This window comes from Charadrius vociferus, unplaced genomic scaffold, assembly GCF_000708025.1.
Source record: "Charadrius vociferus isolate BGI_N301 unplaced genomic scaffold, ASM70802v2 scaffold722, whole genome shotgun sequence".
Classification (NCBI taxonomy): Eukaryota; Metazoa; Chordata; class Aves; order Charadriiformes; family Charadriidae; genus Charadrius; species Charadrius vociferus.
In genome coordinates, this window is record NW_009647220.1 from 916529 (window position 1) to 930382 (window position 13854).

Genomic DNA, 13854 nt, shown 5'->3' on the forward strand with positions numbered 1-13854 from the left:
TGCTGAACCTGGCAGACTTGAAGTGGGAGTGTGACTGCACTTCAGGGTGAAAATAAACCTTGCCTTGATAAATACAGCATAATGAAAGAAAAAAAAAAAAAAACAAAAAACAAACAACAAACCCACAATCCTGTGAATTTGGGAACTGTCATTTATTTGATACTGATCTTCTTGGAACCGGCTTCAAAACCACAAGTGATCAAATCCAGCAAGTTTGTGACTGTAAGTTATAAGAACAGAAAAACACTTTTTATTTCAAGAACCCCACTTTCTATAATGGCCTAATCCAAAGGCCCCCGGAATCAGAGGGAAGTTTTTACTGAGTATAATGAGAGGAAGGCAGAGGCACTGACAGCTGTAAGATAATATTTTCTTTATGAATGAAGTTAGAAAACATTTTTTCTCTGCAGGAGGAAAATGTATCGATTCACTGTGAACGCCCAGCCACTATGATCAGAACCAGTGCCATTATTAGTGACATGAATAAAAATCAAGAGCATGAAGCAGAGACATAATGCTCAGTGCTTTTTAAAGGCAGCCATAACAACAAACATATGGAGAAAAACTAACCAGATGGAGTTCAGGAGTACCAGAAACAAACAATTTTTTCAAGTCCTGTAGAAAAAAATGCTGTTATAGTTAATAAAAAATAGTAACTTTTCGGGGTTTTTTTGGGGGGAAATACACAATAGCCTCTAAAAGTACACCCTCACTATAAAAAAATCTATGAAATAGTTAAGAAACTGATGGAAAGACTAATGCTACTATCTTTACAGACGTTGTATGGATTAATATGGCCCTTGAATCACAGCTTGATACAACAGAACTCTCTTAAAGACAGCCCTTCAGACCAGTGGGCATTGGTCTGGCTTTGTGCCTATTCAGGTGACCCTCTTCAGCAAAGTGAATTTCTTTCAACTTCTGCCCTGAGGGGGTGGGTTCCTAAAACAGGGCTATTGGAAAGAGATCTTTATAGCTCTCCTTCATCTGTGCTTTCCCAGCTGGCTCCACAATAGTGGGGTCGAATGCCATTTTTAAAAAGGGAAAAAAGAGGACAGAAGCCTATTTAGAAACACCCAAGCTCCTTAAGTGCTGCATCTGTGCCAACACCAACACCATCCTTCCTTTCTCAGTGACCCAATAACATTTAAAGAGTTTTCACTTTATCCTTTCCAAATGTCACAACGTGGCTCTAATTGCAGCTTTGATCACAAGCTAGCCTCAGTTGCCATTTAAGGAGGAGGTAAAATCAACACCCACACCAAACATGCCCAATTCAGCACAGCTACAACACCAGAAGAGAACATCACCCATCACAGCAGACACATCCCCACCTGGCTTCCCCAGATACATCTGCGTACAAAGCCCTCCACTGATGATGGGTACAGTTTTTAGACATTTTCAGTGCATGGAGGTGACAGGTGCTCATTTTGGGATGGATGGGTGAAACCTTACTCTCACCTAAAGGAGCCTGAAAAAACCTTGCAAAGGTCCTACAGAGAATTTCTTCCCTTTAGGCCCCATCTTGATACATCTTCCCATAGGAAGGAGGAGAGGAAAGCATGAAATCCTTGGGAGCACACAGAGCAATGATAATTAAGTGGAGCACTTACTAGCAATGACAAAAGTAACAGAGAAAATCAAAGGCATCTCTTCGGGCAGTTCTCTGCAGTGCAATTTCCTTCTAATCAATGCAGAAAAAATGTTTTCAACTTCAAGCTTTGAACACAACCATAGTTTACAGACCTGTTGTTGTATGTAATGTTGCACAGTACATAAAGAAGTCACTGTTTCACCACGCCAAGGCAGTGAAGAAGCACAGGACATCTGGGTTTTGCTTACGTGTTGATGAGCCTCTTGCTCATCCTTCTTACAGAGTAGAAGGAATATTTCTTCACAATGGAAAATTAGACCATTTACTTTAACATCCACCTCGCATCCAGTGCTGATAAAAGGCCTGGCAGTGGTACAGACATAGTAAATCAAAAGTACATGTGTGGGGGTGGAGAAGTAGCAGGGACCAGTCAGCTCCATGATCTTACCAAAGCAGCCTCTGGCACACACTAGCCCTGATAAATGGCCAGATCATGGTACCAGGCCCAAGTAGCCTCATATTGAGGTCTCCTTACACACTACCACACTTTTCTCTCTGCTTTTTCTTAGCCCCACCTGATGCTATTGCATGGCTGAGGGTCGCTAGGTTGCATTCCATGCTTGAGGTTCAGGTACAAGTCTACAGCTTACAAGACTAAGAAACCCCCCGGGCTTCAGCCACTCTTCCTTGGTGCAACCATGGAGGGACCAACTTCACCTCTCAGGTGGCTAAAACGTTTCCTCATACGTCAGGAAGAACTGATGGAGGTGGTCGCCCCCAGCGACTGAGCAGATATCCCAGCTGAATTGGGCTGCTGGGGCACGGTGATGGGTTAAGGTCAGCAGTGCAGAACCAAGGAGCGTCTTCCTTCCCCAGAGATGCATCAGGTCCTTGCCCGACACCCTCACCTCAGGTGTCCATCCCACTGGGCACAAGCTCTTTGTGTTCCCTCAGAGCTTCATGTGGGCCCCACGTAACATGCAGAGAGTTGTGACCCCCTTCAAAATTCTCCATCTGGACTCAGCAGTAAGTATACTTTCCTGCAGGACTTTGTACCAAGCACATTTCTCAGCAGGACCTAAATGTTATTGCTATTTACAGCGCAACCAAACTGCAGAGGGCTTTTACAAGCAACCGAGGATGAAAATACACCTACCCTGGAGTGTTTATGGCTTCACTAGGAAGAGAAGAACTGTCTGCAGAGGTCAGCTGAGATTTTCCGGAGGGAACTGGTGCCCACCCACTGGGACATCACATTTTGGTATGCTTCAGGGAGATGGCTGGACCATGGCACTCAACCCATGGGATCCTTCATACAGCACCCTCTGGGGCTGCCTAGAGCTGCTCTGTGGGTCCAAAAACCAGCCCCATACCTGGGCTGCTCCTTTGGTCTGTGCAGACAAGTTGTGGGGACAGACATCTCAGCATCCCCAGAGCCACCTCCACCCCCAACCTGGCAGGGTTGGCTTTTTCCAAGACATTAAAAGCATTTTTGGTAATAACAGGCACAGAAACGAATTGGACTTCTCTTTCTGCACCTCCAGATTGTAAAGCCTAAATTGTATCTCATTCCCCCACTTCCTCTCCTCTGAAAAGAAACCCAGCAATCATCAGCACAATGGCACTTTCTATTTCTGATGAGCCTGTGGAGAAAGCCAAACTGCAGAACAAATGGAAATCCGGCACCCAGGCAGAAGAGTTGCTCTGTTTTTTTTAATATTAACTATATTCTGATTAATACAAGTCCATCCATCCCCCGATCAACAGGGGGGTGCTGAGCTGCACCGACGGAGCCAACGAGCGGCAGCTGCCTTCCCATTATTTTCACCTATTTAAAGCCTCCCACCACCTCTCTCGCAGACATACATATGAACTCTGCTTAATTCACGAGTATAAAAGGGGGTGGGGGGGTGCACTTTTATGCTATAAATAATTCACAGCCAGTTTTATCCAACATGGGTGAAATCAGAGAGACCAAATCTCCAGCCTTTATGTTAAATCAAAGTCATCTATCAGGAGAGGGAGAAATAAATTATTTGAGGGGCGGGGGGTGGGGGGGGGAGAGCAGAGGAAGATGGACCAGCATGATAAAACCAGTTCACCCTTCACTAAAGAGGCAGAGACAAATATCTGGGGCTGGAAGCTTTATCAAGGGGCATTCTCACTTGGAGGCATTACTAGAGCTAGGACAGCATCTGTCGGCTAAGGCTGTATCTAATTTGCAACATCCCCAAACGATTCACAGTGACCGAGGCTTTGCCATCCAGCCCCACACTGTGCAGGGCAACAGGACTGCTCATGAGAGGTGTCAGGCTCCGCTCCCACAGGGAAGGACCAGCTGTTTTCCAGTGGGGAAGAAGCTGGTGCAGTTTCTTGGAACAAAAAGTTGGGAGGCAGAACACAACTTGGGGCTCGGCAGCTCAGAGGCAACAGCTTACCTAGGGACTGTCATAGGAAATGATAACTTATCAGTAACATTTCTGGGGCCATATTTCATGGCATCTAGCAAAGCAATCACAGTTTGTGTATTCCATGAGTGTAAAATCCCTACAAGCCGTCCCAGCCTGTGCACGTGTCCCCCCTGCCCAGAGCAGGAACTCCCCCCGGCACCACCGCTCACACACCCAGAGAGACCCTGCCTGAGGAAGGACTAGAGAAAAACCTGAAGATAAAGCCCACTGAAATAGACCTGGAGAACGCAGCTCTTCTGCAGGGGCCACCAGTCTTTGGGATCCTCCTCCACGGATCAGGGGTTCAGCTCAGTTAGCTCCACAGAGAGGGGCTGACCCAGCAGTGAGGCACAGTTCCTCAGGCTCCTCTCTTGCAGACTTTAGAAGCTCTTGCAGGCAAAGACAGCCCCAGAGGCACAGCAGTGGAAGCAAAGGAGAGGGCCACTTCGCAAATGGACTCCCTAAGGCCTTTGGTAACTTAAGCAGCACTTGCTGCTGCTGCCGCTGGTATTATTGATAGTAAGTAGTAATATTAGACTCTGAATAAGGATTTCCAGAGATGACTCTCAAGAAACAGTGAGCAGATACGTCAAATTAGCTTAAAAGGCAGAGGTATCCTCTTTTCTGTAAGGGAAGCCCATTCAACATAAGCAACAAAAGAAAAGTGAATATTTGAAAGTACAGGGCAACCTTGTCCACCTTGGTTTGCACCTTAATTAGACAGTGATGCACAGGAAGATAAGAAAAAAAGTGTGGCCAACCTGCAACGAAAAGGAATGCATTATTAAGATTTGTTGCGATAATGAAACTTGCAAATAGAGCTTGTCTTTTGCTCTCTCATTTTCTTGGCTTGGACACTTGTGGGACTGTGGGACTAGGATTGGATATAAGTTGCATTTAACAAGATACTCATATGCTGTTTGGATTTCACAATGTTCATGTGAATATGAGACTAATTAAAGTGAAAGGCAGCAAGAAGCTGCTAACAGTTTCCCTTTTTAAAAAGAAAATAATTATTAGCTTCTTATTTTCACTTTCTGGTTCTTTCAAAGACTCAAATAAATCTCCTTATATGAGTCTATAGCAGCTCCAAAGGCATCAGCAAAAATCTATAAGCTTTCCTCCCGTCTAAGAGGTTGCATCACTCCCTGCTCTGCTGAAAGAATTTGGGGTCCAGGGCATGAGTACAGACAGCAGCACAAGCCCTCTTAGCACAGGCAGTGCAGGGTCAGCTGTTCCACCATGCCCACAGGGAGCTCCAGCCTCCAGTCTGGCCTGGAGCTGCTGCGTGGAAACCTCTTGGAACGGCCAAGATGGTTTGGTTGCCTCATATCTATTCAATGGACCCGGTAAATAAGATGGTGCTTGGCTGGTGTAATTTGCCAGAGAGCCTTGGGACAACCTCCAGGGCTGTGGGAAACATTTGTGGGCTGCGAGAAAGGGAAACAGCTCTGAGCTCGGGGCAGAGTTATCAGCGCTCCTGATAAAGTCAATAACAGGCAGCAGCTTGCCTGCAGGGGCAGCGCAGCTGATACCAGCTCCTGCATGTCCCACCTGAATCATCACATGCTAAAACACTGGGCAAGAGGCAACTCATCTTGAAGGGTAAAATGGAGGCGAGGAAAATTTTCCAACAAGCACCTGGGTTCCTACTGTTGCTGGCAGTGGTGCGCACCCCATAATTTGATGACCTTAAATTTTTCCACACTGAAGAATCGCTTGCTCTGACTTTCTGAACAGTGATTGTAAGTCCCTTAGGACTCACTTGGCTTTGTTGCTTTGCAGCCTGTGCTGCTGCAACTCCTTTGAAAACGATGCTGCATCACCTCAGAACACAAAGGAGAGCTGAACTGCATCTGTCCATGCAAAGTACATATATAAGGTCTTCTGCTTTTGTCAGTAATATATTATCAGCGAGAGAAAGGTCTCGCTCATAAAGGTCTGGCTCGTTTATAGATGAATGAACTTATTGAAAGCCCAAGCACCCGAGACCTTAGTTCAAACTAATACTGCAGCCTACGGCATTCTGCAGTTACTGCATGAAGCGTAATGACAGAAACTAATGGAGGAAGGTAGAAAAGTACTGAATTTTTTAACATTAGAGTTAGGTGGTTTTCCTGGATACAAACAAAACTTTTCCAGGCTTGATTATTTTTCCAGCCTGGATTTAAGTCAAATTCTCCATCGCACATGCACTTTGGGAGGCATAATTAATGTTATTTAGGGCATAGACTTCTCCAAGGCACTCAGCATTGGCTTACCTATGTTCCCATGGGAACCGACAAACATTTACTGACCAAATGGAAACAAAACGATGCTGCAAACTTTCCTGAGATGCAGCACCCAGATATCCATGTCTCTCATTACATCTCTAAAATGAGCCCTACAAGTAAACCTGCAAAATAGTACACAACAGGGGCCAAAAGTCTTCAGCCATCCACTGGGAGTGAGACCAAGCAGACACTGTTATATACATTAACCTTAGTAACCTGAGTATGCAGAGCTGTTGAGGAACAAAATGCAGATTTCTATAACTTGATATAATGCTCACCACATCGGCACAGCCCTCAGACAAGAGTTATATTTAGGTCCAAAGGCTTCCCTGTGCTAGAGCAGGAAGGGATCCCCAGGATGCGACAAAGAGATGGGACATTATATTTGGTTCAGTGGGGCTCACTGGAGGTTGGAGCACTGGGGTCAGTTTTGAGGTTGGAGGAACAACCCTGCTGTCACCTCCTGGTGACCAGAAAAGCATTTGGCTGGAGAGGAGCACACGTTCTCCCGAACTGGAAGCACATGTGGCCCTGCAGTCCTCCAGTACAAGCCATGCCTTACAGTCACTGCTTTCCCAGTCACCCCCACTTATTCCAGTCCTTCAGGTGAAGGGCTGCCTTGGCAAAGCCTACCCTCCACTTTCTTTTGAGATATTGTCGCTGTGGAGATGGTACACCCACATTCACTCCTTTCACGCAGGTTCCCTTGGGTCAGGCTTCGCAGCAGAACATGCAAAAATGTATATTCAGGGATTTAAAAAAAAAGTGTGGCTTTGCACAGAAATGGTATGAAATTAGGAATTACAACTAGAAATAGTATGAAATTAAGAATCTGTATTGATATGAGGTAGATTTTAGTTAACTTCGACTATTCACTAATCTGTGAACCTACAAAATCAGCAGCTATATTTTATGGGACCCAATTTCTATTCTGTAAACTAATCAACCTTGGAGAATTTAAAGTTTTGGATACTTGAACCCACAGAGTGCAAAAATGGTCAGATCCTGCCCTGCTGTTCCCTATTTTAAATGCAAAGGAAACCTGAACGAAGTACAGGGGGAGAAAGGCAGTTGAGGAAAAGCAGGTTAAATTAATGTGAAATAAAATCTCTCCTCTGGCTTGCTGCAATGAAGTTGCCAAGCATCCTGTTTCTCACAGGAGAAACTCAGACTAGTTGACTTCCATGTGCAGAACCCAAGCACCAAAGCACCAACACCAAACCTGCAGTGCCTGACAACAGACGATCAGGGTTTACAGACCTGGCCGGCAGTTACAGTGAGGTACTGAAGGAAAAAAAAAGATTAGAAAAGGAAAAAAAAAAGATTAAGAGGGGAAAAAAAAGAGAGAGAGAAGAAGAAAGCCTAGCTGTTATTAAGATATTATCACCTTTTAGGATTTTGTCTGTCAACAGCTTTCTGGAGATGTTAACATAATCTGTGCTATGTAAGAACCTCTGGGAAGGCAATGATATGATCAGTCACAGATCCTGTCAGACACGTGTTAAAGTCCAAGTGAACCTGTAGAAGTATCAGGAGTAGGACTATGATATCTAACATCACACAGACATCAAGCACCAGAGGTATAGTTCCTTCTAGGCCTGGGCATTCCCTCTCTACTCAAAGAATTATCTATAGCTAATTTGGGGTGCTGTTCTATGATGCAGAATGAAGTCTTTTCTCTGTTCAACTCCTTCCACACAACTTTCTCTTCCTCCACCCATCTAAGGTACTGCATCTTCTCTATTCATTGTTGGCTGTTACAGTAAGTTTACTGGCCATAACACACTCAGCAAGTCACTGGCTGTAATTAGGTTTGTTATTAAATGACCGACAGCCACTGCCACAGGGAGGCAAATGAGAGGAGGACAGAGGAGCAGAGGCTGATGGATACCTCAGCACAGATAATACTCACATTGTGCTCAGCTTTCAAAATGTGAGGTCCATAGGTCCTGCTGGCCCCGTACCAAAATACTCTCAGTACCAAGAGAGCACAGCAAGCAGGAGACTACTTAAGACAGCTAATAGCGATCACCAAGGATGTGGCTTAAATTTCAATCCTGCCCTTAATCAGGGAGTGAAGGCCTAGCTGCGGGACACTGGCAGGCACTTTCCTCAGAAAACAATTCAGTGCCTGGATTCCCCTTCTGCAGATTACATGCCCGAATTTCTCCTTTCCAGAGGGTTGCTTATCTTTTCAGCTGGGTTAAAATAGGCTCACTGAGGGCATGGGGCATCTTTATCCCCCTATCTTCCTCCAGCCTTCTCCTTCTGAGACTTATCTATCCAATTCTGTCGGGTCGTTCTCTCAGGTGATGCCCAGCTGGATCCTTTCAACGCTGTCCTTAGCTACAAACACTTTCTAGACTCACTACCCACGTCAATCCTGGCTTTACAGTCTCTTCCCTTGCTCCCACCAACCCGCAGCATGAAGCCATGTTTCTCTCCTGTCAGCTGAACTGCTCCTCTGCAAATTCCTCTGCTGGCGTCTCCCTCCTCGGCTGCTCATCACCACAGCGCTTCCCCGGTGCCTGCAACACTGGGGTTCTCACACTCCTCACACACCATTCTCCTCACTCCCTCACCACTCCTCTCTCTCTCTCCATCAGCTTTCAGCTGTGGTACCCTTGGTGCAGCACAGCTGTAACAACGTGCCCAGTCCCCAGCTGCCAGGTATTTGCTCTCTTCTCCTTCAAACCCCTTTTTCCAGGCAGCCCCCACTTCCCGAGGACCTCACAAAACACTGGTCCTGTTTCATTTGAATTCCACAGGCTGTGGGATGGGGGATATATCTTGCATTTTACTCAGATCTCACAGACTCATTCTCTCTTGCAGCCAGCACTTACCAGCTTGAATTTAAACACATGTAACAGTATTTGCAAAGATAAGAATCTGTGGTTGTAAAAATACTTTATAAATAAAGAGTTGGGCACTAATAATTCATTAGGTTTCCTAAACGTGAATGAACAGATGAGCTACTTATACGTTTATAAAACAGCAATTATTTTAACTTGATGCATAACAACTATGAAATTGTTTTGTCAGAATCTCTCTATGCTTGCAAATAAGCAATTACTTTTAATCATCCACAATAAAGCTCATTAAGTGATTAAGAGAAGATGACCAGTTGAAACACTGGCTTCAACGAGAACAGATGACACCACCTGATGGTATTTCTGCTCCAGGCTGCATTTCAGACAAGAGCAAGTTTCATGGTAACATCAATGCACCTATTTTGGACATCAGTAAACACGATACATCTGATTGTGGGGAGTGCACAATAGGGAAGAAGGCCAACGCTTTTGCCTACATGTCTACATTGAAGTTTCAGGACCCCATTTTTTTTTTTATTTGTTTGTTTGTTTTTTTAATTCCTTCAAAGAGGACAGAGAATAGACTGCTTTGCCAACTGGAGCAGTTTCACTGAACTGTAAACAGGCGATGCTTGAAAGCCTGTCACCGAGCCTCCCAATCAGAAATGAACAAACAGCAAGAGCCGAAGGACAGGCACGCACACACACACACACACACACACACACACACACACAGTGTATGCACCGCGTTGTTAGGACTATTCAGCTGCTAACTCAGAGCTGCAGAAGTTCACAGCTATAATAGCTGCCACTGTGCAGGGTACTTAGCAAACAGCGCTTCCAAGAGCACTTCTTGGCTTTTTCAATAGCATGAGAATACAAAGCCTCCCTGAAACTCCTTCCACGCCATGTCTGTTACACGGGGTGGGTGACTATCCTCAGTGCACCCAGTAACAGGCCAGCTTCAGCAGCTGCACCATTACATTGCCCGATAGCTTTGTATAACAAAGCTTGAAACGTTCCGCCTCTGGCGCTCGCTGCGCCTGCCGGCTGATAGCCTTTGGGCTCAGAGTCATGGCCTTATGGATCCAAGATAGGGTGACAAAGAGCCAAAGGACTTTTCACAGCATCTTCTCTGCAGGAGTGAAATAGCAGTTTAGAAATCAACCAGCAATTTCACAGAAAACAATTGATTTTTCTCTGTAAGTGGCATCCGGGGAAAGCAGTTCTCTATCAACCTGTGATCAAAAGAAATGGAGACGTGGGAAGAGAAATCAAATCTGTTTCTTTTTTACCAGGCTATTTCTCCATAAGCAGCTGTAAAATTTCAGGTGAAAAAGGGAAAATTTCAGGCTAGCCAAAGGAAGCACATGTAAGGTCCTGAGGAAAATCTCCCTTCAGAAACAAGTGGTGTTATTTGAGAACAAACCATTGGACAAAAATGCCTTTCTTGGTAACTGCAGAGAAAGGTACTATGATTTTGAGGTATCTGCACCAGGTGTTAAGTCTCTCATCACCCACTGCCAAATTCTCTTGTGTACGTTTTGTGTGATGCTGGGCAGATGCATTTTAAACAAGACTGAGGCACCAAAACTGCAATTCGTGCTGCAAGTCCGCTGCTGCATGAAGCAACAACGCATTTCAGGCAGGATTTGGCGTGAATCTGTGGAAGACTGGTTTCAGACAGGTGACAGGAAGAAAAGCCTCCACTTCAGCAATGTTAATCTTTCCTCTTGATCTTCGAGAAATAAAAAAAGAAAGTTTTATAAAATGTCTGTCTTGCCTATGAAAGACAAATTATACTGCTTTTCAATAGAGCAGCAGGTTGCCAAGGGACCCTCTTCGAGGTTATTGTTTTGAGTACCTGCAAAAACCTCCACTTTTTTTAAGCTTTTTTACTACTTAGAAAGGAAATGAGAAAGAAGATGAAAACAGACAGATGAAAACTTGACTTAGCTGACTGTAAGACTATGTCACCTAGGGAAATGTGAAGTAAATTATATAGCACAATTTGAATGATATGAAATTGGTTTAAGCTGATTTTTTGTTAACAACCTCCCCTTGCAATCCCACCCCTCCCAAATCCCCAAAAGCTGGATTCATCCAGAGTTTGACTTCACTATGTACAGCTTATGCCAGAATATTTTACACACTGGAATTAGAGACACAGCAGTAAGCACCAGAGTGCAGAATGCTCCACCTCCAGCGTATATTCATCAGATTATAGCAAATAATTCAAAGCCCTTGTCTGCCTTCACACTGGAAACTGCACTCTCTTTCCCAGCTGATCGCCTCTTCTGGGTTCTGTTCTAGTGCTCCAAGTCACTGCCATGAAAGTCAATGTTAATTTAACCCAAAAATCAAATTATTCGCAAGCAGTGATTTTCAGTTCATCATGGGCAGTAGCTAGGTAGGAGCTCTAATTCCACATTAGCTCTAATTCTAATTACTGGTTGCCCACTTAGATCAGAAGGCAAGAACATAACCACGCGCCTTCAGTACTCAAACATAAACGAGTCTACATTTACACATGGGTGGGAACCCACAAGTGATATCCTACTGGAATGAGGAAAGTGGGACAAACACATAGAGAACTAAAACATTATTAGTCCTCATGTTATCATGGACACTGATTCTGCTAGAAATCTTTCTTGTTGTGCCCACCCCAGTGACACATTCACACTTAACCACGCGCACTTCTGCCAAAGGAGGGGAGTGCATGGACAGAACGACTGGGGACTGAACTGGTGGGATAGTCCTCCCCCTTTCACATCACACATCCTTCTGGGTACTCCATGAGGCAGGTCAGCAGGCTGCATTAATTTGGAGACTATCAGTGCTAATGTAGCCCCTTACTACCTGGCACCACACCTCGCTGCAAACACGTTAATGGCACAGCCCCCAGGAACAACTGCCGGCTTTCTATCTGTGCTACTGCCACACCGCAAACACAGCAGAGCTGCACCAATTGAAATTCGTCCTCTTTCTGGGGTAAGGCTACATGTAATTGATTGAAATTCCTCCACCAGAAACTCCACACTTTCTCCAAAACCAGTAAATACCCCAGACAGAGGTCAGCATTTTTGCATGTTTTTACAGCTGTTAAGTGCCATTAAATGTGTTATAGAAATAAATCATACTATGCTGTTACACACTAAGGTGCATAACACTGCAGGGCAACTTGCTGCAGGTGAGAAATGCTCATTAAATGCTATTAATAAGCACTATCTGTGCACTGAAGGGCACAGAAGCTAATTATTAGAAGACATGGTGTACAAGTAATGATTACAGTTATGAGACCAAGGCACTCCCACATGAAATTTCAAGGAGAAGTGGGAATGACATAAATAAGAATGATCCAAGCCAAGCGATCAAGTTACAGACACAGCACTCATAAAATGAATGAACAAGAGGTAACGGGCACAAACTTGAACATAGGAAGTTCCATCTTAACATGACGAGGAACTTCTTTACTTTGAGGGTGGCAGAGCACTGGAACAGGCTGCCCAGAGAGATTGTGGAGTCTCCCGCTCTGGAGACATTCAAAACCGGCTGGACGCCGTCCTGTGCAACCTGTTGTAGGTGACCCTGCTCTGGCGGGGGGGTTGGACGATGATCTCCAGAGGTCCCTTCCAACCCTGATGACTCTGCGAATCCCACCACTGTCCTCACTGTGGTTATTAGGAGAGGAAACACCCCTCTATCAGCCAGCCTTTATGAAGCAGCCTAGGACTGGGCCAGCAATTTCATTTAAAGAGCAATCACCTTGGCATCATGTAGCAGCCCTGTGTGCCACAGCTCACAGGTATGGGGCTTGGACCTGTGCGCTCGCCTGCTCTGCACCAAGCTGTTGGCACAAAGCCGCTGGTTGGGCCATCTGCTGCCGGGCATTGCTTTTTTACATTGTAATCAGTCTTCTTTCAGCCCTCTAGAATTTTTAGAATTCAGCAAGGAAACAGTGATTGCAGAAAAAGCTTGGGCCATGCCAGGCTCTGAAATCCACATGGAGGGCAGAGGAAGGTGAAATTCTACGTATAAACTCCCATCATCCCTTCAGCTGACTAGAGTAATACTTGTTAAATGCTAACAGAACAAACCACATTTCTCCACATCACGTGAAAATAGCAAAGGAAAATGTTTATTGGTCTCACATAATGACAGAGCAATGGTATTTAAAAGTATGGATTCAAGGGAAATAAACTCTCCTTGTTTATCATGAATGACTGCAATTATGTTGTCAAGTGATAGATGAGTGTTTTGATTTCCTCTTCCTGCTGTCTTTTTACCTTCAACTTATATTGTAAGCTTGGCACTGTTTATTCATGTACTATTACAGAACCACTGAGAAGGGTTATTAATCAAGAGTATTTATCTTCCAAAGCAGTCATGCCATGAAGCCACAGATACAGCTAAAGCTTAACCCTACATCCTCCTCCAAAGCAGCATGTTAGCGATCTTAAAAGCACCCCACTAGCCCAAACAGAAAAGTCAAGAAGGGGGTAACATGCTCCTGCACATGTAAACCCCAGCTCAGCACCTCGCTCACATCCCTTATATTCAGAAATGCCTGCAGAAAACAGACTAAGTATGAAGGAACTGCTTGGTATCTGCATTTTGCCTCATTATTAGGGGCAGCTCCAGGCACAGTTGAATTCCCAGGGTGTATGGGCACCGGTGCATATTAGTGTTTTGCCAGAAGACACCAGAAAAGAAGAGCTGCACAACAG